This window comes from Argiope bruennichi, chromosome 5 (assembly GCF_947563725.1).
Source record: "Argiope bruennichi chromosome 5, qqArgBrue1.1, whole genome shotgun sequence".
Classification (NCBI taxonomy): Eukaryota; Metazoa; Arthropoda; class Arachnida; order Araneae; family Araneidae; genus Argiope; species Argiope bruennichi.
In genome coordinates, this window is record NC_079155.1 from 123299488 (window position 1) to 123327399 (window position 27912).

Below are 27912 nucleotides of genomic sequence, written 5' to 3' on the forward strand. Positions count from 1 at the left end.
ATTTGTAAGAAATCTGCAAATTAGATAAAACACTCTATTTCAAAACATTTTTGAGTTATCTTTGTCACAGAGAGACAGACAATGGACATTTTCAATTTTTTTTCGAATTAAAGGGAAACATATAAAGTTAAAATAATTTACCTTATTATTGCAGAAGGATATCGATTGTTTTTTTACGAAATTATATTTTGCCATATAGAACAGGCGGTAAAGAAAATTCCCATCAGCTTCTAATTCTGTATTTATTTTTCATTATTTATATGTGCATCACAAAATGTACTTCCATTTAATAACCTTTTCAGACGAAAGTTATAGTAAAACGAATATGACATTCTAATTTCCTAATTTCTATTATGAAATATTATGTTAACTTATTAGACGAATATTGAATCTCTCTGTATGTTTAAAGCGTTAAAGTACGTAGCACAAAAACTGTGTTCATTTCTTACTGTCGAATGGCAACAGTCAAATGTGGACAAACCATCATAAGAATTCTTGACTGTTTCAGTGAACGTTTTTACAGTTACGTTCCAACGTTTCACTTAGTTAACAAGTGATTATTAGAAATATTCTGGGCATTGTTCGCAGTACCATGGAAATGTGTATTTAGTGAGAAAAAAAAAGAAGATATAAAAGAAAGCAAGAAATAGGCTTAAAATAGAAAATTTAATATAGTGTAAAGATAGGTTTAACCATCACCAACTATGTAATATTTGCTTACGAAAATTGATGTTCAAATCTTCTATTATCTCCAAAAATAGTCTTTGCATTATATTAAGATTAAAAAAATTGGCATTTAATGATAGCAATCACATTTCTGTGTAATTGTTTCTTGAATTTCTGTAGTATTTTAATTCATTTTGATATACTGTCCTTATCAATGTTTTAAATGCTTTCATGGAATTCAAACTCATCCATCAAAACATTCAATCGCATGTTTTTTACCAATCATTAACTGCATAATAGGATATTCTCTTCCAATTTTATGTCGTAGCACATTCATTCTTTAATGTGTAATTACATTTTTTAAAATCAATTTATGCCTTCCAGTCGTATGAAATATGAAGGTTTAAAAAATTCATTCCATATGAATCATTTAACAGCTTTAAAACCCAATAATCTTAGAGAGAAAATTGGGTCGCCAAAGGCAGTTAGTTGCTCATAAAATGTTAAAAATTGCACAACTGATCATTTAAATCGAATTTCACCAAACTACTTCTTTTTCTTTAATTTTGGATAGGAAATGCAAATTACATATGAAAAGTTGGAAGGGGGGAGGGAGGCATGTAGATAGACAAATCTTTAAACGTCTGAAATATTAAATATTAAACAAATTATCATACCTTTATTCCCCAGGCAGAATCGATAACGTTGTGTAATCCCTTTTTAATTTTGTTCATACTTTCACACGGTTCCCAAATTTTTACTCGAAATATTTTCATTTGCAGATTTTGCAGTCTCTTCGCAAGCAGTATCCAGACGGGAATTATTACCCTTGCTCCATTCCAGAGCATTACCCCATTCACCTCCAAACTCCCCGAGCTTCTCAACTGCACCCTGCCCCTTCCCACAGGAAAGTTCTATCCACCTCCTTCCCCGAGAAGACGGATGATAACTTGCTCTAAAACACCGTTTTAAATCTTTGCCCCAAGAAGGTTGAGGCTTTCCCCCCCCCCCTCCACTAATTATTCGGGGCCGAGCATTTAGCCGAAATATAAATTAGCGCTTTTCTCAATTCAGATCTCCTCAATGCAGAGCGGGAAAAGCGTTGAGCCAAGCCTATGTATTTATCATCAAAATTAATGCGACGCTATATGTTAATTATGAGCCTAATTACGAACAGGTTGGGTTGAAGCAACCCTCTACCTGGAATGCTGCAGTCTTGTGGGAGGAACAGCGTCATTTGCCATCCGGAGATATCTACTAATAAAGAGATGTGGGTGTAGAGTTGGAAGCACAAATGTTGGGATATCCGAAAAACCGTTCGAATTTATCGTTCCTAAATGGGTGGATGCGAAGGTTGAGAAAAAGTTATGTTGGCCATTTCGCTTTATCTGCATCGGAAATCTCAAGAGTGCTCTTGTGGCGCCGTCGCAAATTGGTAGTAATGCGACAACCGAAGCATAACGTGCATGTCGGCAATTAGCGAAGTTCAGAAATTTCTGGTGGTCCTATAGCGGAGAATGGATGATGCAGTATTCTGCTGAAAATCAGGGGTAGCTAATGGTATTGGTGAAAATGATCATCGCATAAATTTTTTGTTGCTTATTTCGAATTTTGTACCCAATTAAAAGCAGCTTAGGAGAATTTTCCTGAGTAATATCCTAAGTACTTTTCATTTATATGCATTTACCTGATACATTTACCATCAATATTTTATGAATTAATCCAAACCTGATATATTTCGTTTTAAGACTTCCCCGTCAAAATTGGCAGAGGCAAAGATTGGATTGCTTTCAGAATTCATAAATTGGAAAGTACAATCTTTATATAGTTTCTAGATAATAAACCAATGTATAATGATATCTCTTAATTAAATATCCTAATTAATTTCACTTCGCTTTTCTTAAATTTCCTGTTTTTAATCTTAAATTTGCCTATATTACATTGTTCCAAAAGGTTCTCTTATTTCGTAATCCAAATCCCACTCTTTTTAAACCTTTCTAACGCGCGCTCTAAAAAAAAAAATGCTGAATCATGAATTCTCACGCTCCGAACGATAGGATAAAAATTCCCTAATATACACGCATTTCTCTTAAATAATATCTAAGATTTCCTTTTCAAAGAAATCTCTATAAGAATTTCTTGGTAAAAATACCAAGGGAAAACTTCTCGCAATTTTTCTTTGTGTCCCGGTGTGAAGCAGCGGACGTTCATTGGTCCTTACTCTATGCCTTCCCACCAGTAGGAAAAAAGAATCGAACCCCCAATTTGTCTTTTCGACCATTCATCTGTAAAACTATATAACATATATGTATGTCCATAATCTTCCAAAACTTAGCAATATTATAAGCAGACTAATCCGACGACTGACTGATCCTATCCGAGATACACAGAAAAAACTGAATGACCAGACAACCGCAACAGCAACACTGGCGACAAATGTGGTTGAGTCCTAAGGGTATAATCCTTCCCTAAGAGAGTACGTCCCGTCATTAATGGGAGGAGCCAACCCCCCAAACCATTTCTTGTACCCACACGGGTGGCTAGAATCTACCACCATGCCTGAGTCTTTCATCCTCAATTATGAAGTGCCCTTCCCCCTGTCGGACACACTTAACAGTATATCTGAAAACTTTAAAATGCCGTTTTTGGACAAATGAATAATCATACTTGCCACAATAAACTTGTACTAGAAAAACTATAAATCGCAATTGTTTTATGAATACTTGCTGAAAATGTCACTTTTTATTATTATTTCAATAATTAGAGATTCGATTTTTTATTTCGACAATCTTTAGCAAATAATAAGGGCTCAACCTATCAAGGTTTCTATCCTATTCGAAAAGAAATTAATGTTATAAACATATGAAGGAAAATTATACTTTCAATCATTTCAATCAGGTAACTATATAATTTAGATTTATACAAGAGATAGGGTGAACAATATTTAATAGAACATCGCAGTCTAATGTAGATAGGAAAATTATCACACACACCAATTGGTATTGACGAAAGGCGTATTTAATTTTTCTTGGTTGTACAGCATCACTACTTTTCAGGAATAATTCCGAAAAAAATTTAAAGGAAAAAAGAGGCAACGAGGACCTCGTTCTAATCTCCAGCTTTTGAAATGAATACCTTGACAACTCTGCCATTCGGTTACTGAAAGAGGAATCCAGTTACTGGTATATAAGCTATGCAAAAAGATTGAAGGTTATTTTCTCACATTTGTCTTCCTATTGTATTTTATTATTTTAAAAAATGAATAGCGTAAAGGAATACTGCCATTATACTAAATCTCATCCCGAACTCAATTTCCAGCCCGTGCCTTCCTTTATTAGAACCAGAACAATTTCGATGTACGGCAAAGAATTTCATTTTTTATCGCCCATTTCTGGAATGTAATCAGAATTTAAAACCATAAATGGAACTGTCTTTTGAGTCTACGATGGCCACTCTCAATATGTGGATTCAGAATTTGCTGGTTGCAGTCTTGGGTTCCATATCGTGTTCCATCATAACTTCGTAATAGATTCTGCCCATTTGCAGCTTGTAAGAGGCGTAGTCAGGCTTCCAGGAATAAGTTTGGAGAACAAGGTACATATACTGGTGTCGTTCTCGTCACCTGACTAAGGATAAGAATCACAGAAATATAATATTCATGACATTGTTAATACAGAAATTATATCGCAAATAGTTTAAATATGACATTTCCGAAGTACCAGAAAATCAAAAGCGTTTTTAAATCTATTGTTTCCAGCCGAATGAAACCAAAATTTCAACATTAAATTACAATTTTAGTCAGAAGAACAATTTCTAAATGTCATTTTTCTACACAGATACATTCTTGAATTATTGCATTTACTTACATCAAAATTACAGGCTGACACATATTTAGCTCGTATAAATGTTTAGTTCAAAACTTGATTCTTCTCTATATTTTAGATATTAAAGTCCAAATCGTATCTATCTATTTGTATTTTGTAATTTTTGTATTCACTTGTACCCGGACAGTTGGGCAGATAGACTTTCTGTGAATACATTTCATTTAAATCTATAAATCCACAGTGCACAGCATACCAAATTTCACACATCTAACTCAAAGCATGTTCGAGTTATCTTGTTCAGACAGACAGATGTGAATTCCAAAAATGTGTTTTGGAGCACAAAGAGTTTTGTAACATGGAGCTTCATCAAATTCTCGAGTTTAATTTTCTGACGCGTAAAGCACTTTTTTGGAATATTTTGTGTACGAAAATACAAACATATAATTAATGAAATAATCAAAAATTTGATATAGGTTTTTAAATAGTTTTAAATAAATTTGTTTAGTTAAGTTTGGAGGACTGGTTGCAAAATTGTTTCAAAACTTCCAGTTTATTACCTGATAATTAATTTTTATTCAGAATTTACTGAAGTTATCAGATCACTAATTTGATTAATATGTAAGATTTCTAATCAAATATACAATAATGTCTGCAAGAATAGAGTTACATTTTAAGGATATTATGAATTTGAATAAAAGGATTTATTATTATCAAATATTTGTAAGTTATTTGTTACTCTTTGTATTTTAAAATGCATAATTTAACCAAAATTGCATAAACTCATCAAAACATTGTATAATTTTCTAGATACAAATTAAAACCCGGATAAGAATTGAGAACAAGAATAATATATAATTAAATATGCAATTTTAATGTTTGAAAAGCTGCACAATTATTTTCAAAATTGTCAACATAAGTATGGTAAGAAATTCTAGATTTTAGCACACTAATCAAAGAGTATTTTTATAAAACTGTTTTTATTTACTTAAAATTCCATATTTGTAATTTCTAAATTTCAAAGATCCTATGAATATTGCATAAATATGTATATCCTCATCTTAAAACTTGAATAAACAAATTTCTTTTCTGGATGAAAATGCTTAAAACGTGTAAATTTAAAGTGAATCAAATATTTAATTCAATTTAAATGTAATTAAAGTTGCATTTTATTGCATTTAAAACTAACTTACTTCTGAAATGCAATTAATGTTGCATTTTATTTATTTGTTTGCAAAACGTAATAGTAAGTTTATGGATAGAATGTTTGCACTCAGTTTCAAATGAAAAAAAAAAAAATCTAAAAGCAATTTTCGTTCTGTATCAAATATGAATTTAATTATTAGTGTCTGAATCCTTCGAAATAAGATTTCTTTAAAATAAAATATTTCTTCAAATTTCTTTGAAGTAATTTTTTAACAAATTATAATTATTCTTTAAATATTTTCAATTTTTATCCGATTTACGATGGGAATTTTTTACTAATTCAATATCTCTGAAGTTATAATCTTTAAACTATTCCAAATATAAACCTGTTTCAGGATTCTTTTAACCTGGCATCCTATCTTTTCAAATTCACCAAATAAAATATCTAGCTGATAGACCCAATATTGTTGTGGATGAAAGTTTTTTTTTCATGCATAATAATATTAACGCAGAAATTACTTTTACATAAAGTATTATAAAATTATAAAATCCTATTCAAGACATATATCTATACTTATAATAAAGCTCAATGTGTGTGTGTGTGTGTGTGTGTGGGCGCTCAACAGGTCACATCGTTTGACCTACAGCTACCAAATTTGGTACATGTATACCTTGGAGGTTGGGAATGTGCACCTGGGGTTCCTTTTTTCGAATTTTTAATTAGAATTTTAATTATAAATTAAAAACTAACTTTCCCGCCAAAAAAATCTTCCATTTTCCCCACCGCCAACTTTTTCGCCAAAACAATCTTCCATTTTTCCCACCGCCAAATGAGTAAGGATTCCGTTTTTTTTTTTTTTTTCTCCCAACAGTAATGAGGCTAGGGTAAACATTTTTCGGCGGATTATTTCAAACGATTCTGTTTATTTTCTTAATGTTTGATGCTTTTAAAATTAAACATCGTTAATTAATCGATCTTTCAGATTCATTCTGAAGTACTTTTGAATTAAAATAAAACAGAATAAAGGAAATTAAAAATTTCTAATCCGCATAGCGTTACCCCAACTGGCGTAGAAAAAATCACGTATTTGCGTTACGTAACTGGCGAAAATTCACGCATGCGCATTCTGTTCTGATTGTTGCCACGACAACCGTTATCAATGGATGATTTAAATTATTTTTGGGTTAGTTGCATGCTTTTGTAAGTAAATTGTATTTATGTTATATATTTTTTGTATATGCTTATAGTTTTAAGTACATCGTTTTTTAAGTAGTTTTTTTTAAAAACTGTTTTCAACCGTTTATTTTAAATGATTCGTTTTATTTTCTTAGTGTTTGATGCATTTAAATTTAAACATTGTTAATGAATCGATCTGCTCATAATGAATCTAAGAAAATTTTGTTGACAAACTCTTGAGATATTACATAAATTAAAAAAGATATTCTTTAGTGCCCATAAAGTTTAAACGCTGAGTGACTCTATTTTCAGTAATCAGATTATAAAAAAAATGCTTTGTTTCAGTAAAAAATATTATTATATTAATTGAAGATTCATTCTTTCCACTTTAATTTAAAGCATAAATTCTACGGGTGCTAACAGAAAATGAGAGAGATACATATTACGTTATGACTGAAGGCCTTTATAATATTATGAATGAATTATATGACAATCAAAATTTGAAGTTTTAAAATATTTTGATGAAGAAGCTATTAAAGTAGGAATTGCATAAAATATTTAATTACTAAAATTTTAACGAACATTAAGATTGGCGAACCGGCTGGTCGCCAAAGGCGGCTAGTATTAAATAAAAGAGAAATTAAAAAAACGGAGGTAGTGTAGTTCAAAGACTTAAAGTTGTCCAACAAAGGAATACCTATAAAATTCCTTACTTCAAGAACATTTATTTTAAATATTCTGAAGATTAATAATAATTGTAAGAAAAATTGCCCCAAAATGAAATTGCTGCTGTTAGAAAGATATATTTTTTTAATTTTTAAGATGGTGCAAATTCTTTTGGAATAATTTCCGCCGAAGTGTTTGTGAAAAAAGTATAAACTATTGGATGATTTCTCATTGCCTGACGCTATTGCTGTCGCCAAATGTCTGCTTCATTTGCTCTCCAAAGATTTGACTTTTTCTTTCCTCGGTTTGAGCGATTGGCTTTTGCTTGTTTTTCGATATTAATTGTCAATTGAGTGCGTTCGACTTGTATACATGTAAATCCACATCTTAATTTGGGCTCGGTCGATGTGCAAATTTTTATTTAATAAAAATAAAATATTATTCGCTTTATTATGATTTTTTTTGCATAATTTATTATACAACCATTTGTACTGCTTGTCATGTGCATATGCAACATTGCGAGAACATAGAAAAAGAGGACTTGAAAGTCTTTAAAAAATAAATTCCGCAGTAAATTGGTTAAATCAATACTTTGATGCAAGTCCAATCTTGTAAAAAAAGTAGACATTAAAATTATTCAGAAATTAAAAGCAAATAGTGGTACAGTAATTCAAAGCTATCAATAATTTTAGTGTATTTAATTCTAAAAGAAATCATGACAATTACAAGAAATATTGTGTAGAAATGAAATTCATATCCATTAAATAGTAAAAATTTGAATTTTAATGTGTTTTTTAATTACTTTTTGGAATATTTTCTGAATATACCATGAAAGTAATTCTGTTGTAAGAATTGGAGTTTGAATTGTGTTTATATAAAGGTTCGATTGCTTGTTAAGAGAAAGTCAGTGGAAAACTTGCCTGCACTTGTGTTCAATTAGCGACCAACTTGAAAACCTTTCGAAAACAAATTCGTTGCGAAAAGGTTCATTGGTTTAACAGTTATTGAATAATGATCGCTAAGAGAACAATGAAATTAAAGAACGCATAACATTTTCATTCCGATTCATATTTTTCAATAAAACATGCATAACGAAGATCATGAAAATAGACGGCGTCACATGAAATCTAAATTATTATGAAAGTATAACATATAAAATGCCACTCTGCTCTTCTTTCTCGAATGAATATATTTAATCATTGACTAAGTCCGCGGTAGCTGGATGGTAAGGTAACGGCTTCGGAACAGAAGGGTTTCAATTTTGAGATTCCGTCGAAGAACCGTCGTGTAAGCGGGTTTGGTGCAAGTTAGATCCGTCAGGACTCAAACGACCACACGCTGGTGTAGTGTGGAAATTTAGAGAGGGGGTTTCAGCTCAGGTGTCATCCTCGTCATCTAACCGTGGTCCCATTTCAAAATAGCCTCAGTGTTGTTTTAAAACGGATAGTTAATACAACTAAACTAAACGTGGTCATTGACTGTACGGAATTATACCTATTTTTATATTATATTATTTTGTGAATTTTTTATTTGATTCTGACATTATAATTATTGTGCTAGTCTGTTAAATGCGAAAGACATTCTCTGAAAATAATTGTTTCATAGGTTCCACATATTGATCTTTCAAGTTTGCACACACGATTTCTCTGCCATTCATTTTTTTTTAACAAATTGAACAGCACTGAAAAAACAGACATGCCTGGTTAATTATGAAATTTGGACGATAACTTAATTTCAGTAATTCCTTGTTAAAATTATTGTCCTTTTTTGCTGATTTATTTGATTTTAACTATCTATGAGAAAATTATCTTTTACATTTGGTAAAGTAATTTGATGCAAAATCATTCACCTAATACAAGTGCTTGTTTATTATTCCAAAATATATATATGTGTAATTGTTTCAAGAAGAATTTACTCAAAAAGTTAATTTACATCTTTTTACCATTCTGTCAGCATTTTTAATAACCAAAATTGAAAAAATAAACAAATAAAACTTCAAAATGATGCACTGTCTTGAATGGTGCCTGAGGGTTAAGGGTTATCGGGTGCAAAGGGTTAACATTTCAATTTTTAAGTGTATTTTTATTCGGAATATACCAGTAAATTTTAAATATTTTAAAGTACTCATAATAGATTACTTAGAATTGTTATATAAGTAAATGAAACCCTGTTTTGAAAACGTAAAAAATAAATCGTTTTAGCTGTAGAAACCGCCAAACAGCGAAAATTATTTTATGGCCACCCTGTATTTCAATGCATTAGATAATATTAATTTATAAATCTATTTCCCCTTCCTTATTTCCTTTTTAATTGCATTGACCTCTATGAAAGAAGGATACATATTTGATGGCCTTAAATCACTCTATTTTATATTTCTTGTTTTCCTTCCCCATAACGCTTTAAGCGGGATCAAAAAGGTTAATGATTATTTCCCAATCAATCCATTCTTCCGCAATTTGGGAAAACCAGTCAGAACCGGATTAAATTCTAATAAAGATAAGCTGAGTATCTATCGATCTGGCATTTAATGGCCACCAATCAAAGAACAAAACAGGCGAGTTAATTAAGACTGATTTTTATCTAATCTTTTGTTTTATGGCTGTGACCAATCATTCGAGGCTAACTTTGGATATACAGTATTTTAGGGATTTACTCAAAGCTGGTTAGATCAAGTAAAGCCCCAATAGATAAGCCATATTGATAGTAAAAATACGTGATTTAATTGGCGGTTTTACCATTCACATCTAACGCGTTTCTTTTATACATATTTTTTTTTTCGTTTAAATAACCTGTTATAGATAAGTTAACGCGGAAATGCTCTTTCTGATTAACGGATAATTTTTATTAAATTAACATAAAAAAACTAGAAAAATATTAGATGATAATTTGCTTTATTTAGAATCTAATTTACATAGAAATTACAAGCAGAGCGAATAACAAAATTAATTTTAATGTGACTCAGTTATCTGTAAATCAGGATACAAATAGAACAAAACAATTTTGAATCGATAGTGGAATCATTTTTAGCGAGCCTATTTTTTATAATATAACATATTATTTAGCAGTTGCGTGGCGGAGGAAGAGAAGACACTTTTGAATGTTTAACTTATATTTATTCCATCAGGGAGACATAATATATACAAGAATAAGTGGTTAAAAATGCGTTCACATCGCGGCACAAGAGCAAAAGGAACCGAAATTTTTTTCCTCAGTGATTTTATCGTGAAATTTTAATAAGTATTTTTTGAGATACGTAGGCTTAAGTAAAAGAAATATATATTTCTTTTAAAAAACGTAGCAAGCATTACAGATTTTTACCCCTTCACTCGGAGCGTGAGAAACTGCTGATTAAGCAGTTTTACAGAGCTTGTGCACGATTAATTAAATAAGAAAGATGTAATAGGGTCAAAAATAAAAGAAACATTTTAGAATGAAGTTAATATGGGATGAAATTAAGATAAAATTTGGAAATTAATCAGGATTTAAATTAGATTTTGAAATATCATTATCTCTTTTTCAAATCATGTATCAATGAAATCTCTAAAAGAATCTCGTAGTAAAATCACTGAGGGAAAATCTTCTCTCAATTTTTTTCTTATCTGGTGATGTAAGCAGGCGCGTTGCATTGGGTTTCATGTCCAAATGATGCCCTCCTGTGAAAAAAAATGGAATTTAAGGTCAAATTTGTATTTTATTTTTGACCATGCGTTTGCAAAATTATATTACTCGGAAGTATAAGCACACATAAAGTTTCTTTGAGATTTACTTTGTGTTCAAATATTTTCAATCAGGAAACAGACATTTATCGATAAGAAGTATTGTTTATTATTTTAGATTCTGATCGATAGCTAATATATAACAGAGAAGGATTTCAAGTTCTGAAACACTTGTAAAGGTGAATTTCACTTTATGCGGAATTGTTAAAATTTTTAAATGGATGTGAAATAAATACATAGCCAAGGAAACCGAAATTATATATTATATTATTATGAAACCAAAATTATTATATTATCGCATCGAAATTTTATATTTACTATAATTTGTTTTAAAGTTTGCTTAATTTGGATTTTTTTTTTCAGTTTCATTTTTATTACTGTATGACATTTTTATTTCATAGGACATATTTAATTCCAATTAATGTAAATAAAACTGTAAACAGTCTTTTAAAATTCGAAAAAAGTAAAAAAATATATATATGCAAAAAAAATATTAAATTAAATGAAGTAGGAAAACAAACACAAAAAATCATCAAAAAGTAGACTAAAAGAATTACTTTTAAAATAAAGTATTTAATACTAAGTACCTAAGCAATACTAGATATAATTATGCCGTATCTCATTTGCTAAGCTGATACATAATACGGAAATATCAAACATTATAACGCATCATGAATTGTTGTGTTCAAAACGTCTCTTTAAATACAAATATTTATATCTACAAATAATATATTTTAATGAAATGTCATTTATTAATTATTTCTGTATTGATGACTTAACTATTTCTCAAATTTTGAAAACTATTAGAAATTCAGTTCAATGTTTTTAAAGTTTAAACTAATGAAATATAAAGACTAGATAATGATATGTATATTTATCCAACTTTTATAATCATCGCCCTTACTATTTAAATGAACCAATTTAAAACGGAATAAATGAAAAAAAAAACTTTTCTTAAGGCTAAACGCTTTTAATTGAAAGAGAAGTTTAGTTCTGATTTTGGCAATCTCTTTACTGAGAAATTTGCTCAAATTAGTTAAAATAAATATTCTATGATATTTAAGATATTATCTAACGAATTCCTTACATATATTTTCTAATTGCTAAATACTAATGATTAAGCTTATTCACTGGATGGTGTTATAGAAAAAAATATATGAAACTATATTTCTACAATACCGTAAAAAAAAGAAAATTTATTATATATATATATATATATATATATATATATATATATATATATATATATATATATATATATAATAAATTAAATATAAAGGAAAAAAATAATCTTTAGTGTTTAAAACAGGGCACTATGTATACGAAAGCTCCCTAAATTCTAAATTTCTATCTTCCTTCATTAAGTAGGATTTTAATCATTTAAAGTTAAATCAATTTAATGCCTTTTAAAAATTTGATTGCCCGTAAATCAACAGAAGATTTTTTTTTTGAAGATAACAAGAATTAATTTCATTTGTTGAGCAGAATCGTGGAAGAAACTTTAAGCTGAAATTGAAAAAAAATACCTTTTCTTTAATCGGAAAACATCTATTTTTAATTCTTTCTAACGAAATCAAACACGATTCCTTTGTTCTTTTTCAGATAATGTTTCTTTGAACTTTGCTTTCAGAGAACAAATTTAATTTAGTGAATACATGAGAATAGATCATGGTCTTCAATTTCAGAAGTCTTGTTTCTCAATATTTATTTTTAGAATTCAGTACCTATTCGGTTTCTTTATTGCAAGCGTTTTAATCATCCTATTACGAATGATGTTTTTTTACTGCGGTTTTATTAAAAATAGTGCATCATACAGAGAAAATCATAAGAATTCTTTATTTGTTGTTTAATTCAATAATTTTAAAAGTGTAAATGTAAATTTATTGTCCGATTTACACTTAACGCAAACTAGGACAATTTCGCCACACTTTTCTTTCTGTTTAACTGCTCCGTAAACTAGTAAAAAATACTTCGACATCATCATAAGCCATTAGTCTCGATTGTTAGAAACACATTCTATGGTAACATTATAGTTTAAATAAGCATTTATACATTTAAAATGTAAGGTAATTGCATGTAAAATGTATTAGTAACAATGCATAAACTACAAATTTCAGTTAACGCAAATATGTAATCATGTTACATTAAAATGTAACAAAATGACATTCTAAAGATATATTGGAAAAGGCTCAAATTTGCCAATTGTGTTAAAACCAGTCGAAATCCTCAAAAAGCATAAGAAAATGACTTTTTAAATTCTGATCACATTTTACATATTAGTATCAATTCTTTATTGTAAAGGGCTTTACAAAATAAAGATATGCGAAAAATATCCAAAGCATAAATATTGGAAGGTTTAAAATTAGTAAAACTCAGTCTCATTCTATTTGTGAAGTTAGGCAAGAAAAGGCAAGTTTCTCACGAATTCCATAGTGAAGGTCATCAATTTATGTTTTTAGATTCAGAAAGGATTTATTGTATGTGTTTTAGAAGTAAAATTTTTTCTTTCTGTCATCCGTATGAATATATAACACCATAAACTTCTTATCTTACAATTGGGCGAGTTTACCAACAAACTGTTTGATACTTTTTTTTTCCATGAAGAGCTTAATCACAACAAACATTCCAATTTATAACTTTGAAGAAACATATCATAAATATAAGTTACATTAATTTAACATTTTATTATGTTCGTCAGATATGCCATGCAAAGAAAATAAATGCACAACTACATTTAACCCTGCTGTTATGATCATTCCTTGAATTTTCTTCCATTTCTGAGATACCAACCACGATTTTGGTAGAGATTGGTATTTTCTCATCAACTGCAACATTATGCAATTAGAATCAGCTAACAATATTAGAAATCATTTACGAAGGCCATTCAGAAACATTCCCAAATTTGAACAAGTAGGTACTTGTTCCATTAAATAATGTCTGGTGACTTGGTGATATAATGTCACTACAAAATAATATCTAGCGACTGGGTTATTACGAATGGAGATTTTTGACCTTTTATGATTTGATATTTCCAATGATTATTTCGAGGGATATATTACTTTCACATGCTTTTCAAATTTTCATTTCCTTAGTGATAACATACTCAATGCAGTACCAAAAATATTAAAAAAGTGATTACCTATATTAAGAATAATTGGTTCAGGTTCGACATTTTATTATTATTAAATGGATTACGACATGGTTCTCTAAAATTTTCAGAAATCCCAATATGCTTTTTACTTAAATTTAAGAAAGTCCGAATGTAAAGTAGTTTTTTTTTATTTTGAAACTTTTAATTTTTACTCTAGTCTTTTTCTATATATTATAGAGAGAGAGATTAGATGTATATGTTGCCCAGAAATCATTCTTATTATTTATTGTAGAACATTAACAGCCACCATCGAATTTCAGACTGTTCCAATGAATGTTTTTACATCTGCATTTTATTCAACGCTTTGCCTAGCTTATTAAATAAGCTACAAAATATCGTTAGAAGATCCGAGGAAAAAGTTCACCTTATCATCAAAAGTTATATTTAATTTGTAGAAAAAAAGATGTTTTAAAGAACAAGATGATAGAATTAGGCTTTATACAGAAAGTTTAATCGAGAGCGAAAATGCGATTAATCTCTATGAATGGCCTATAAAAATATATGTTCTTATATTCTAAAAATATTATCACACACATACACACACAAATGTATTATTTTAAAATTAAAACAAAATACTCTTTTTTAATGGCATACATTTTATTTCCGTACTTTTTTTCATTTATATTTAATACATATATATTTTTTTAATTTTTTGGTATACAGTCTGTAACAATATTTTTAATGTTATGATGGAATTCAAACCCGTCGATGAAAACATTCACTCGCTTGCTTTTGACAAATCATTCGCTTTAAAATAGGATTTTTATTTTTGCTTTTATTTCTTACTATATATACTTTTGAATTTGCACCTGCAGTAATCCGCAGTATAAGGATTTATTTAAGCTCAGATTTTTCAATCATATCTAGATTAGATTTGATATATTAACGTCTCATTTTAACGCAACACTAGGGCTATTTTGGAACAGACCTCGTAATTTTGAACCGCTTTCAGATGACGAGGACGACATCTCAGCTGGCACCCCCTCTCCAAACTTCCACACCTATCAGCAAGTGGACGTTTGGCCCCGACGGATTTAACCTGCATCAGACCCGCTTGCACGACAATGGAATCGAGTCCTTTACCTTTAAGATCTCCGTTTCCGAAGCCGAAACCTTGCCACCAAGCCACCCGTGGCCTATTTCAACCATATCAAATAACGAGATATTTTTTTAAAAATGCCTTTCGAATTCAGAAAAGCCACTATGCAAAGCGAAAAAGCTGGTTACCAAAGTTATATATTTCCCGTTATAAAAAAAAAAAAAAAAAAAACTTTTCAAAAAATAATTACTTATACATTTTTAATCTACTTATATGTAGTTTAATAATTCTGAGAATTCCGGAGGTGGGGGGGGGAGAGAAGGTCTGGCGTGTGAAGCAATCATCACGTGATGTAAGTTTTATTACATTAAGATTTCAATATTTGATCATGCCATTCGCAAATGGCGTAGGAGTAATGGAATTATATTTACTGCAACATATTAAGTGTGGATGAACTTTTGATTATTTAAGCAACATTTATAAATTAAATTTACCTAAGTAATGCAAATATAAAGCAATATAAAATACTTTATGTAATTCCTATTGCTTTGACCAGTTTTTTTTCTTTTCGTATTATTTTTACCAAAAGCCATGTCATTAGTGATCATTTGTGCCCCCCCCCTGCTATGCCGGCAATTTTTAAAATCTTGTTAACATCAAATCGTTTAACATTTGTCATTTTCTGCATCACGCTCAATGTGTTGAATATTTTATTATCTCTGATGAAGCAGCTCTTTTTATTTGATATATTAGATATATTGATATATTAGATCATTTGAACACATTTTCTCCATTTTGTAACTCGTTACCATTTTCTTTTAAACTTCTATTAAGTGTTGCGATTTTTAATTTTCCTTCATCTCCTCGTGGTGGGGGTATGAGTTCTTTTCCTTAGGTATTTCTGAATATCTAGAAAAATAAACTCTGTAAGTATTGATTGGAATAGGCATTTGAAAACTAACAAAAAATTCATTTGATTTAATTTTTTTATTCTGTGCTTGGTTATTTATCATATGTTTCAATCTTTCAAAATTTTCTCTTTGTCATTTAATAGTTTTTAGAATAATTTTATATCTAAGCTTGGTTGCAAGGTATTAAATCCTCACATAGAAATCTAAATTTCAAGTGTAAAGCTCACTCGAGAGTTTAGCGAATGTATTATGTTGTTGTACTCAAATGACAAACTTTAGTTATTCACAGAGATCCATTTGTTTTTCCTTCTCATTGTTCAACATCTTGTTTATTATATTGTATAGAGTTTATGAAAGGACACGTTGATCCAATGGTAAGGTCTCAGCTTCGGGACCGAAGGACTAACGGTTCGAGACACGATTCCACTGATGAACTGCCTTACAAGCTGGTCTGGTTCACGTTAAATTCATCTGGATCAAATGCCTTCCCGATACTGTGGTGCTGAAGTTTGGAGAGAGGAGTGCAAGGCAGGTGTCATCCTAGTAATCTGACCATAGTTCAAAATTAAGAGATCGCAAAATAGCACTAGCGTTGTTTTAAAAAGGAGCTAATCTAATTTTACTAATGAGTGTTATCAATTGCTTCGAGTACTTCGATGAAGAAGAAAGTTCGAAAGAGTTATTTTTCTTCTGAGTCTTACCATCCTATTGATTTCATGATTCGTGTGATATTTTCTTTTCTATACCGATTTCCGGAAACTCAGTTCGAATCTCAGTTCAGTTCAGTTCTTTTGATTCTTAGCATCCATTAATTGTCTGGGACTCGAATGAGGTCTTATTAATATATATCCTTCCTCATTCCTCCATAAAGTATGATATTTTGCCAAATAGAAAGAAAAAAAAACATTAATCCTTTTTAAAATAATCTTTAAAAATATTTTTGATTTAATTCAAATCATATGTTGACTACAAATTGAGAGAACTTTCCCAACGATTAGTATCTAACTGCGTGAAATTAGAGAAGCATTTCAATGATTCAGTTTAAATGCAAATTCTAATCACCAGATCTTTCAGGAAAATGAATCGCATTTCGAGGTCAATGCATTTCAAAAGGTTCATTCTTGATCGAAATCTCTTGGTGAAGCATCTCTTGGTTGAACAACTATGATGATGCTCGATGAAGCGATTGAATGTGTTCATCGAACACGCTTTTTCTTTTCGTAAAGCCTCAATTGCTGCAGTTTCTTCAAGAACATCTTTTTATCGTTTCGTTCTTTTCTTAGTAATTTATTGAATACTCAGTCGAGAGCATTTCTATGCTTTATAATCTCTAAATATATTGAAATCAATTTGAAGACTTATATATCACTATGCATGCTATAAATAAAGATTTATTCTAAGTTATATAATTTAAGCGTATGTTCATGTTATCTAAACAGGTTACACTGGCCACCCCGCATGCTGAATTTTCTTTATTTCTTGTTCTCCCCTGCATTAATATATCATATAAATAAATAATACTATATGTAAGAATATTTGGAAGAACATTAGATTGCCACTTTTATTGAATGGGGGGGGTAGTATAATATGCCATACGCAAACAAAAAACAGAACTCAAGTTTCAAAGTATTAAAAAAATACTAGGTTTAGAAAAAATACAAAAAAAAAAGAAAAAAAGAAACTGAACTTAAAAAAATTCGATTTTTTGTTGCAAAGATAATGGCTTTTCCTGTAAATATTGACATTTTGAGTCTTTGAAGATACTAAGAGTTTGGGATTTTTCTTTTGTTTGTTGTTGTTGCAGCGGGGGGGGAGTAAAAATGCTTTTCTGGCAAATTTATTATTGGGTTAAAATTCAGTTGTTCGTGCATTATCGGAAGTTAGATATTTTGTGATTCTTGTTAACTAGAATAAAATATCGATATTTTTATGCTGGTATATTTTAACATTTCTGAATTAACGGAAATGATTTAACCTAGATAATTTCAAACGTTTTTCAGTTTATAGAGCATTTCGTATTTTACTTATCTAATTTTATATTATTTTACTAATTTTTATTTTACTTTCGTATTTTACTTCATCGTAAAGTGAAAAAAAAAACTTTGTATGAATTTTGAATTTAATCCAAATTTTGAACCGACTGAATCTTTAAACTAAAACGAACCGCCTTAATCCAGATTTTGACACAAATTTCGTAGTCAAGATCACAAACATCTTATTTTTGTATCACCTTCAGTATATAAGATATAGAGAAAGTATTGCAACCCTCAAAAAATTTGAACTCAAGACTTTGTTGCTCTCCACATTTTAGACCCCCCCCCCAGAGCTCGAAACACATATTCTTGAAACACATATTCTTCATCTGGGACATTATAACTCATCACCGCTTTGAACTAGACGGATGAAATCTGAAATATGGTTTTTAAACTAAATTTAATGATTTCTATCAAATTTTCTATCTTAGGAAGTCTGTATGTCTGGTTGTTCTGGTTATTCTGGTTGTTAACATGATAATCACAAAATGGAGGCTACTAGATGGGTACAATTCGGTATTCATATTTAACATCTATAGTGTGACATCTCTCAAATTTTAATACAAATGCAACAGGGGGGGGGGTTGAGAGACTGTAGATCTGTGCTTTCAGAAGCATGCAAAAGTGATATCTCAAAATCGAAATGATTTAAATATTATATAACAAAATTGCTTTGGGATTTTGTGTCTTGAAGTATAGTTAAATGCCAAATTTCTGTTTCAATCGGTTGGGAAGAAACGCTTCCCTAACACAAATTCGTCTTTATTAGAGAGAACACGAGAAAGTTTTAGGGAGACTACTATGCTGGTTCAGTTATTGTATTCTCAGTTAGATCGACAAGAACTCATAAATATAAAATATTTTTGAAAAGATTTAAACTGTAACGATTCATTAAAAATTGGGCGACAATTTTTTTGATAACTACGCTGCTTTCTCTTTTGACTTTGTGTCTATGACAAAACAAAAATGGCATACTCTTTCTAGTTAATTTATTGTACTCCCAGCTATATTAGCAAGAATGCATAAATTCAAAAAATATTTTTTGCAATTGGAAAGATTTAAACTGTAGTGATTTATCAAAAATTGGGCGACAATTTTTTTGATAATTACGCTGCTTCCTCTTTTGACTTTGTGCCTATGAAAAATCAAAAGTGTCCTACTCTTTCTGGTTAATTTATTGTATTCTCAGATTGATTAACAAGAATGCATAAATCCAAAAAATATTTTGTTTGGAATTGGAAAAATTTAAACTGTAATAATTCATTAAAAATTGTACGAAAATCTTTTTGAAAATTACACTGTCTTCTCTTTTTACTTTGTGCCTATGAAAAGCAAAAATGCATGTTTCTAATCTACCAGAAACCACAAACCCACAATAGACAGAAACAGTTTATAAAACTCCCGGTTGCATGTAGCGAAGTCTTCCTGCACTGTTGTTTCATCTATACCACTTTTGCCCTCCCAAAAAAATTCGACTTATAAAAATTTGAAATATTCACCGCGAGAGAAAATTGTCTCACGAGTTCAGAATACAGAAGACACAAAAGACATCACAATCGACAGGGTATGTGCGCAAAGTTTCCTGCATCTGACTTGCACATCAAGACACATCTCTTTAAAAAATGATCAAAACAGTGGCGCTTATCTTTGTTACTTGACTTTTCTTTCAAAAAAAGGGATACGAGCACGAGAGTGGGCAGGCATTTTCTTTTGAAGCGCGTGACATTTTAGAAGTATGCAAATGGAAATATAAAATGCATTTCTGATCATCACGCAGGACGAAGACTAGCACACATACCATAGAAAGCAAAAGATAAAAAAAAGAGCTGCCTATCATCCAGAGAAACGATTTAAAATCGAGTTTGCGGGAGTATTCCATCCTTGTGTGGCACTCACTTCTATTAAAGAAGAGTGGAAACTCATTCAAACTGAAAATAAATTTTCGAGTTTAAAGTTTCCACCTAAGACATTTTACAAAACTGAAAAGCGGATAGGAAATAAATCATATTTTCAATTCTTTCCTTTGCGATTTATAAACGATATTTAAAAGTGTATAAAAATTTTCGAAAGTAAGGTTTTGGATATAATAATAAAAAAAAATATTTGTTTACAAAAGTTGGTTGCTAAACAAAAATTTGTTTTATTGGGAATTAAATACACATGTATATTCCTTGCATTTGAGTTTTAAATATTAAGTTTAAAAAAAACAACTAAAAACTTATATATGAAATTACGATGCATTAACTTAAAAAAAGCAAAACCTTTGGAATCTATGGCTTTATGCAGAAACTTTATTAATGTACCTGAATGTATCAACATCAGGGCATTAACATCCCCTTCATATTTGGTGTCAGAATGGTCATGGTGTGACAAAAACTTTTAACTGTTAGATTATATAATAGCAAGTGCAATTATGCCAATTCAACACAAAAGAATATTTAAAACAAATCATTATTTTAATTAATTCTTAAGTATATAACTTTACTTCCAACGCTTTTTTTCCCCTGCCAAAATTCGTTTTATTCTTTAAAAGTGTTTAACTATTCATGATTCAAAGTACAGAATGTTGTCAGATATTTCTTTTCATCTTTTTGTCGGGTACAATCTCGAAAAACGGCATGTTTCTTTATTGAGACTACACTTAAATTGATAAACTTTTTTACTTCTTCTATACGCGGAAATGCTGATCGGCCAGACAGTGTGCCATCGATCGAAACAAATGGTAATCGTAGTGAGCAATGTCTGAAAATAAAGCTTATGAGATAGGACTTTTCATTGTAGTGTTTCCAAGTATGTCTTGGCCGATATTGAGACATACGTCCGAGCACTGTCATGCCGGAAGATAGCTTTGCCTTGTCTATTGGTACACTCGTCATTTCTCATTCCCTTTCTTCTGCTGCTGCCCATGGATTGATCTTCTCTTTTTCAAAATATAAATGCTATCAAATTTGTAAGCGCATATAATCAAAAGAATTATTACAATTAATTTGAATTAACTTGATAAATGGACGTTAATTCAGGCCTGCTTCTACTTAATCACTTGTTGGATGGATAAGCATTTTCTTACTGACGTTCTGTTCTGCTGAATCTCACAATTGGCTTTCTGCGAAGATCGCTTAAAATATTTATCCCTTTATGCATGTTTTGAATCAAATGATGGACTAAATACAAATATTTAGACTTTCCATGATTACTCACTCAATGCATCAAACATTGGAATTATCAAATTATTAGCGAAGAGGATCTAAAAGGCTCGGAACACTATATAAAGCCACAATAAGGTCAATTAATGACAAGATAATTTCTCTGATACACTTTTTGCATAGAAATATAAAAGAAATTCTAATATAATAGGATTTTATATCGGTTTCCTATATTTGTCGATATCTATTGTTTCAGAAGAATCAGCTATAAAATATAATAACAAAAAAATACCGGTTTATTTACTACAATAATAAATTGTTACCCTTTCAAATGAAAGAATTTGCATGAAAACCTTATGTATGATATGCTAATAAAGAATTCTAAGTATGCAGTTACCAGAATGGTATTATACTGCTTGTGAAAATATTTCACATGTTCTGCCTAGAGTTCTTTTCAAAGTATAATTGCATTCGTACCTGTATGCTCTCTACGGGAATAGTAAATTTTACAAATTGAAATTTGAGCCCACTTCTGTTTGTTCTCTTAATTTGTGAGTGAATTACCAAACCTAGAGACTGGAAGCTTTCCAAATACTGCGCCCACTTAAAAATTCACTTTAAATGGATGCGAATGAATTAACTTCGTTAAATAGATAAACTTCGTAAATTCTCTACAATAAATAAAAATAAATGCTTTGGAGTCATTCCAGGTTAGCTGGAATCTAGTGTAAGTGCGAATTATTTTATGAATTAATGCAACAAACATATTCTGAAGAATTATATGCAGTAATTCCAAATAAGCTTAAAGAAGGACTTATTAGATAAGATAATTCGATAAAATAATCCATTCAGTATAACATAAAGTCCCTCAATTATGTTTTTAAAAAGAAAGAAGGACAAATTCAATTTACCTGCTGAATATTACGTGCCTGCGATGAATCGTAAAATTCTTTCTGGATATTGCAACATATATTAAAGAAAAACAGAAAAAAAAATTACAGATCATAGTAAACCAAAATTATAGATTTATCTTTAGTCACTGCGGCCAATAAAATCTGAAATGATTGGAAAATCCGAGTACCTGCCATATACATTCTGGTAAAAGGAATCGTATGATGAATCATCTTCATGATTTTGAGGCAGCAAATTTAAATTTTAAATATTTTTTTGTGTGCGTGTGTGGTTGCTAAATTTATGAACGAGAAATAATGCTATCTAAATAGGAAAGTAGTGACCTGGAATAAAACTATAGAAATGCATTCAGAACTATAAAAATGCATTTAGTTCCAAAATGGATTTTTTTCTTATGTACATATGGCATTATATTTATTTTTAACTAACTTCCTAGGATTGGAAGAAAATCTTTCTTCCTATAAAATCTCTTAGACATAACTTAACATTCATGATTCCTCCAAAAATTAATTTAAGCATAAAATTATGCCAGACATCAAAGTTGCATTCTTTTCATAACCTTGCATCTACTCTATTCATTGAATATATGAACCATCCTAATAGAGTGAAGTCCTGTGACATTATAATGTTATTTCAAAGGAAACTTTCAAGATAATAAATCTTCTAATTTTCACTATATTGCAATTTTATTTTTTTATTCTTCATATAAAAGATATTAAACAGAATCCTCTTCTTAATTTTCAACATTGAAATAAAATCGCGAATTTAAATTTTTGATGAAACAATGGAAAGTGTTTGAATTTCAGGGATGCAATGTAATGAAAGATTAAAAATAAGACAATATTTTTTTAAATGATCGTGAACTCATGAAAATTTGTTTCCTGAGTTCACGATGTGAAAGCTCATGAAATATTTGTTTAAACTATTAAATTGATATGATAAAAAATACATTTTTTTTTAAAAAGAGAAATTTGAAACAGTATATATCATTTTTGTTCTATAATAGTTTCAAAGCTGTATTGGAAAAAAATTTCAATTTTGCTCATTTTTAATTAATTAAAAAATAAAATATATTTGTTATGAAGTTTGAATATTTATAAATTATCTCAAAAACGGCCATGGAAAGAAAGCGCATGACAAAAAATGTCAGAAACTTATAATTGATATTTAACCCATCAATATCCATTGAACTCCGTTGAGTAAGATCTTATTCATTTGTTTCTATTCGCTAATTAAAAGAAATGTAGGCATATTAAAAAAACGGTTTTGATGAGTGCATTTTTATACGATCAATATTATTAAAGGATCATATTTTTCTAATAAACTGAAGGTTTCGATAGCTTGACAAAAGAAAATTAGGTTTAAATCCAATATCGAAAGTGATCCACCTTCTGTAAGCACTCCTTAAATCTGTTTGGATCTAAAATTGCTCTACTGATATAGTATAGAAATTTGGAGAGAATGTACCGGATGAGGCACCTTCTCGTTCTCACTATCTGGCTAAGGATTAAATATCCCTGGTTACACAGGCTGTTGTCCATATATTAAATTCTGACAGTGCTATATGAAACAAGTTATTTATCAAACTCTTTATGACTCGGTCTTCTCATTATTAGAAGCTCTCTCGAAATCTGAATAAGAGAATTATACTGAATTCAAAAACTTCTGAGATAGTTATTAATATAGTGTTTAAGAGTAAATAAAAACAATAGGTTTAAGTAAAATAAGAATATTTGTATTTAAAATATATTTTATCAGTATAATTCAATTAAAACTTTTATTTTGTACAGTAAATTCAAATATTATTTTAAGTAATTGTTTATCTTCTTAAGTTGAAAATCACAATAAAAAATATACACTACTCAAATATTATTCAAGTATTTCGACTATAAATTAATTTCTCTATGCATCAGTATCCTCATGATTATTTTCATGCACATTTACATAAACCCTCTTCTTGAGGTATTTTCTTCACTATTTATGTGTCTTAATACTTATTTGTTTTTATTTTTGAAATTTTTAATATTTTAAGGTTTTAAAGGACATCTAATATTTTTTAAATTAATAAAAATTGTAAAAGTAATTATTTTTCATTAATGTGAAATCATTCAATTAAAGCTGTGAAACCATTCAATTAAAAATATGAAGATATTTTCTTCAATTCAAAATTCTTATATCCCGATATAACTATATATTCACAGGACACAATATATCAAAATTTTTTTTTGCATGTCAGGATATAACTAGAGAACATCGCAATCGTTCCTTATTTTTTTAATTTTAAATAAGAGATTTCGGAGCCGTTTTAAAAAATATTTGCAAAATTCTGGAGAATATATTTAAATTTCTGAGATTCTTTAGAAAAATAATTGTTTTGATGCATAAATACATAAGATAAGGTGTATATATTGTTACAAAAATTTTTCTGCTACAAATACCGTCAATTAATCGTAATAACGCAGCGCACTTAATCGCTAATTCAGCAGCTTGCTTGCTGTCTAATCCTTTCAAATCTTTTACTTGTCGACGACTCCGACTCTCGCACACGACTTCTGACGATACATACACTTCACCGCAGCTACAGAGTGCCCATCTTTTATAGTTCCGGAAGTCGGGGCTAGAATCTTCAGACCAATCATAGCGTATCTGCGTGTATCTCGGTTCTAAGTGGATAGATCGTGAAAGTTCTCGAACTTTCCAGTATTATCCATTTAGTCGCCAAACTCACCAAATTCGTCGCCAAGTCGCCAAATGATCGCCAAGCTCAGCACGCACAGGACAGATCATACAACGGTTTTTCTTACGATGACACTAGTCGTGCCGGGTAGCAAAATTACAGATTTGTAACAATATAAAGAAACATAAGCACCTTAATGTTTTTAAATAGGATTAATCCCTGAAGTCATAACAAGCTATTATTAATGTATAAATCTTTTATAGCACTTATTCAAAATTAATTTCAATTTTTGATGAAAAATTCAATGAAAATTTTCAGATTTTAGTTTAGAAAACTAGAAAAGATGCTTTCCATCGTATACTTTAAAGGTACAATTTTTATTATAATTATTTGAAAAGACTTGAATCTAATTACTATTAATAGAAAGCTCTATGTTTACATTTTAAAAGTTAGAGCAACAGCTGGAATATTAAGTAGAATCGCTGATTTCTCATAAAACCATTACTTATCTAGTGTAAATGAAATTTGAAAAAAGATGAAAAACACATTTGATATGGAAATACACTGGTCATTTAAGGAAAAAAAAAACATTCCAAAATATGAACGGAAGTTTTAATGAAGTTTAAAGTTTTTATCTCGAAGTTTCCTAAATAAACCTTGTTTGTATCGTTTTTCTACCAATTTATAATCGCAATAATGCAGTTATTTAAGTTATTTTTAAAATGCGAACTGAGTTTCTTGAAGAACATAAAAGTTGAGCACTCAGAACGTTTAAACTCAATATTTCAGTATGAAGTTCGCAGATCAGCATAAAAACAGAGAAGAGTTCATAAAAATATCAAGATTGAGACGATGAATTCCAATCACGAAGAGTTATAAAAACTCTGTTCCGTGATTGGATGATAAAATACGGTCTTATGCCATATATAAAAGTATCAGTTTTTATGTGCATAGATATTCATGATGAGTAGGACACTTCAAACTTGACCTTAACGGAGAGTTCTTATGCACATGTGAAAGATGTTTGGAGATTAAGGCAACTTTACAGACTTTGATTTGAGCAATTTCATCACTAAACACTGATGAAATTTTTAGTTCCTTAGTTCCTTAGTTAGATGAAGTTAGTTCCTTTTTTGAAATAACATTATATATTCAACAATATATATATATATATATATATATATATATATATATTATATTCCTATTAAGTAGTTTCATAGTCTTTTTAAGACAAAGTTTCGAGCGATACCAGGGAAATCAAAACAAGAACAATTGTTGCGAAACATATAAATCGTTTACTGAAACTTTGAATGTTTTATGCATGATAAATTATTTTTAAACCGCAAACTTTTTCTTTGTGAATATAAAAAATAATATTCGAAATTTTAATTATTCAGAAAATTTTAGTAATGTTTAAAATATTATCAAATTCCATTAATAGTTTACTGAAACCTATTGAAACTACTTGAACTTTTCATGCTGAACGGTGTGTGAAAAATTGCTTTCTGTTAGCTAAGAGCTTAATCCCAAATATCGGAAAAAATTATCAGCAATTTTTAAATTTTATTTACACATCACCGAGTAAATTTTGGTGTATGACAACTAAAAAAGGACGTAAAGAATAATTAACAAAAATTATTAATAAAGTTTTTATCATTACTTTCAGGTGATTACTGTCTGGTCTGTTTTTCTTGCTCTTGTAAAACTTCAGGAAAATTGGCCTCATCGGAAAATCATGCAGATTTAAAATGATACTTTTAATATAGGAGTATAGAAAATTAAAAATGTAACTTCTAAGTTCTTATTCAAAAGAAAATCCGTTATATATATATATATATATTCATTAAAATGCTAAAACACGTAAGATTAAGTTAATTAAATGTTACCATTTATGTTAAATTATTTTTTTATATAACGAATCTTGAGAAGCCAGTTCGTTTTCTTTCACAATGTCACTATCATTTCAGTTGTTAAATATGCGAATGATTCAGAATTGTATTAATTAATTGAAGAATCAGTGACTTAGAAATTGGATATCAGTAGAATATTAAATAATGCCTAAGAATTCCTTATTGTCTTAGTAAATTTTAAAGAAAATCTGAAGTACTAAAATTTAAAATTTCTTTTGTTAACATAATAATCGTACATGAACTTATAGGTTCATATAGGGCAATTTTAAAGAGTATACTATTTCATTTGCATCCTGCATAAATAAATAAAAATAAAAGAAATATTGTATGTTCAAAATAGCTTGTTAAGATGAGATGTTGATTCCAATGAAATACAGTGTTGGCAGATTCTGAACATGATTTTGGTGCCTTTTAATTAAATTGTAAAAACTGTATTTTTAAATATTTGATCTGATAGTCTTTCTTTCTTCTCTATAAATATGCATCATGATTTCTATTATAGAAGGGCTTTTTGTGAAATTTTCAGGGATATAATGTCTGTTCTCCTTCTGCTATTTCTCTTAATACATCAATCATAGTGAGTTTCCGCTTAGAAAACATTTTTCGCGAAATTTTAATTGCAAAAAAAAAAAAAAGGTCCATAGATAAAAATAAAATAAAAATCAGAGGATTCGCAGGTGGATGTTAAAAAAGTATACAGGGCATCCCCAAAAAGGGGAAAAATCATTTATTTTCATAACGATTGCAATTAGGCTTATACTTCCAATTGCAAAGTTTTATGAAATAAGGTATTTAAATGTATTGAAATATTTTGAGTACTTTGTAGGGGATTAGATAAGTTCTTATACAACCCCATATCGAAAATATCTTAATATATACCTCGGTAGCACAGCCTGTTTCACAATATTGTACAATATTATACGATATTGTATGTTATTAAACAA

At 29.6% G+C, this 27912-nt stretch overlaps 1 protein-coding gene across 1 annotated transcript in view; it reads left to right on the plus strand.

The window, feature by feature from the left end:
• LOC129968557 (neuronal acetylcholine receptor subunit alpha-7-like) overlaps positions 1-27912 on the plus strand; it is a 257844-nt gene that overhangs the window by 67484 nt on the left and 162448 nt on the right. The gene's annotated exons all lie outside the window — the stretch shown is intronic.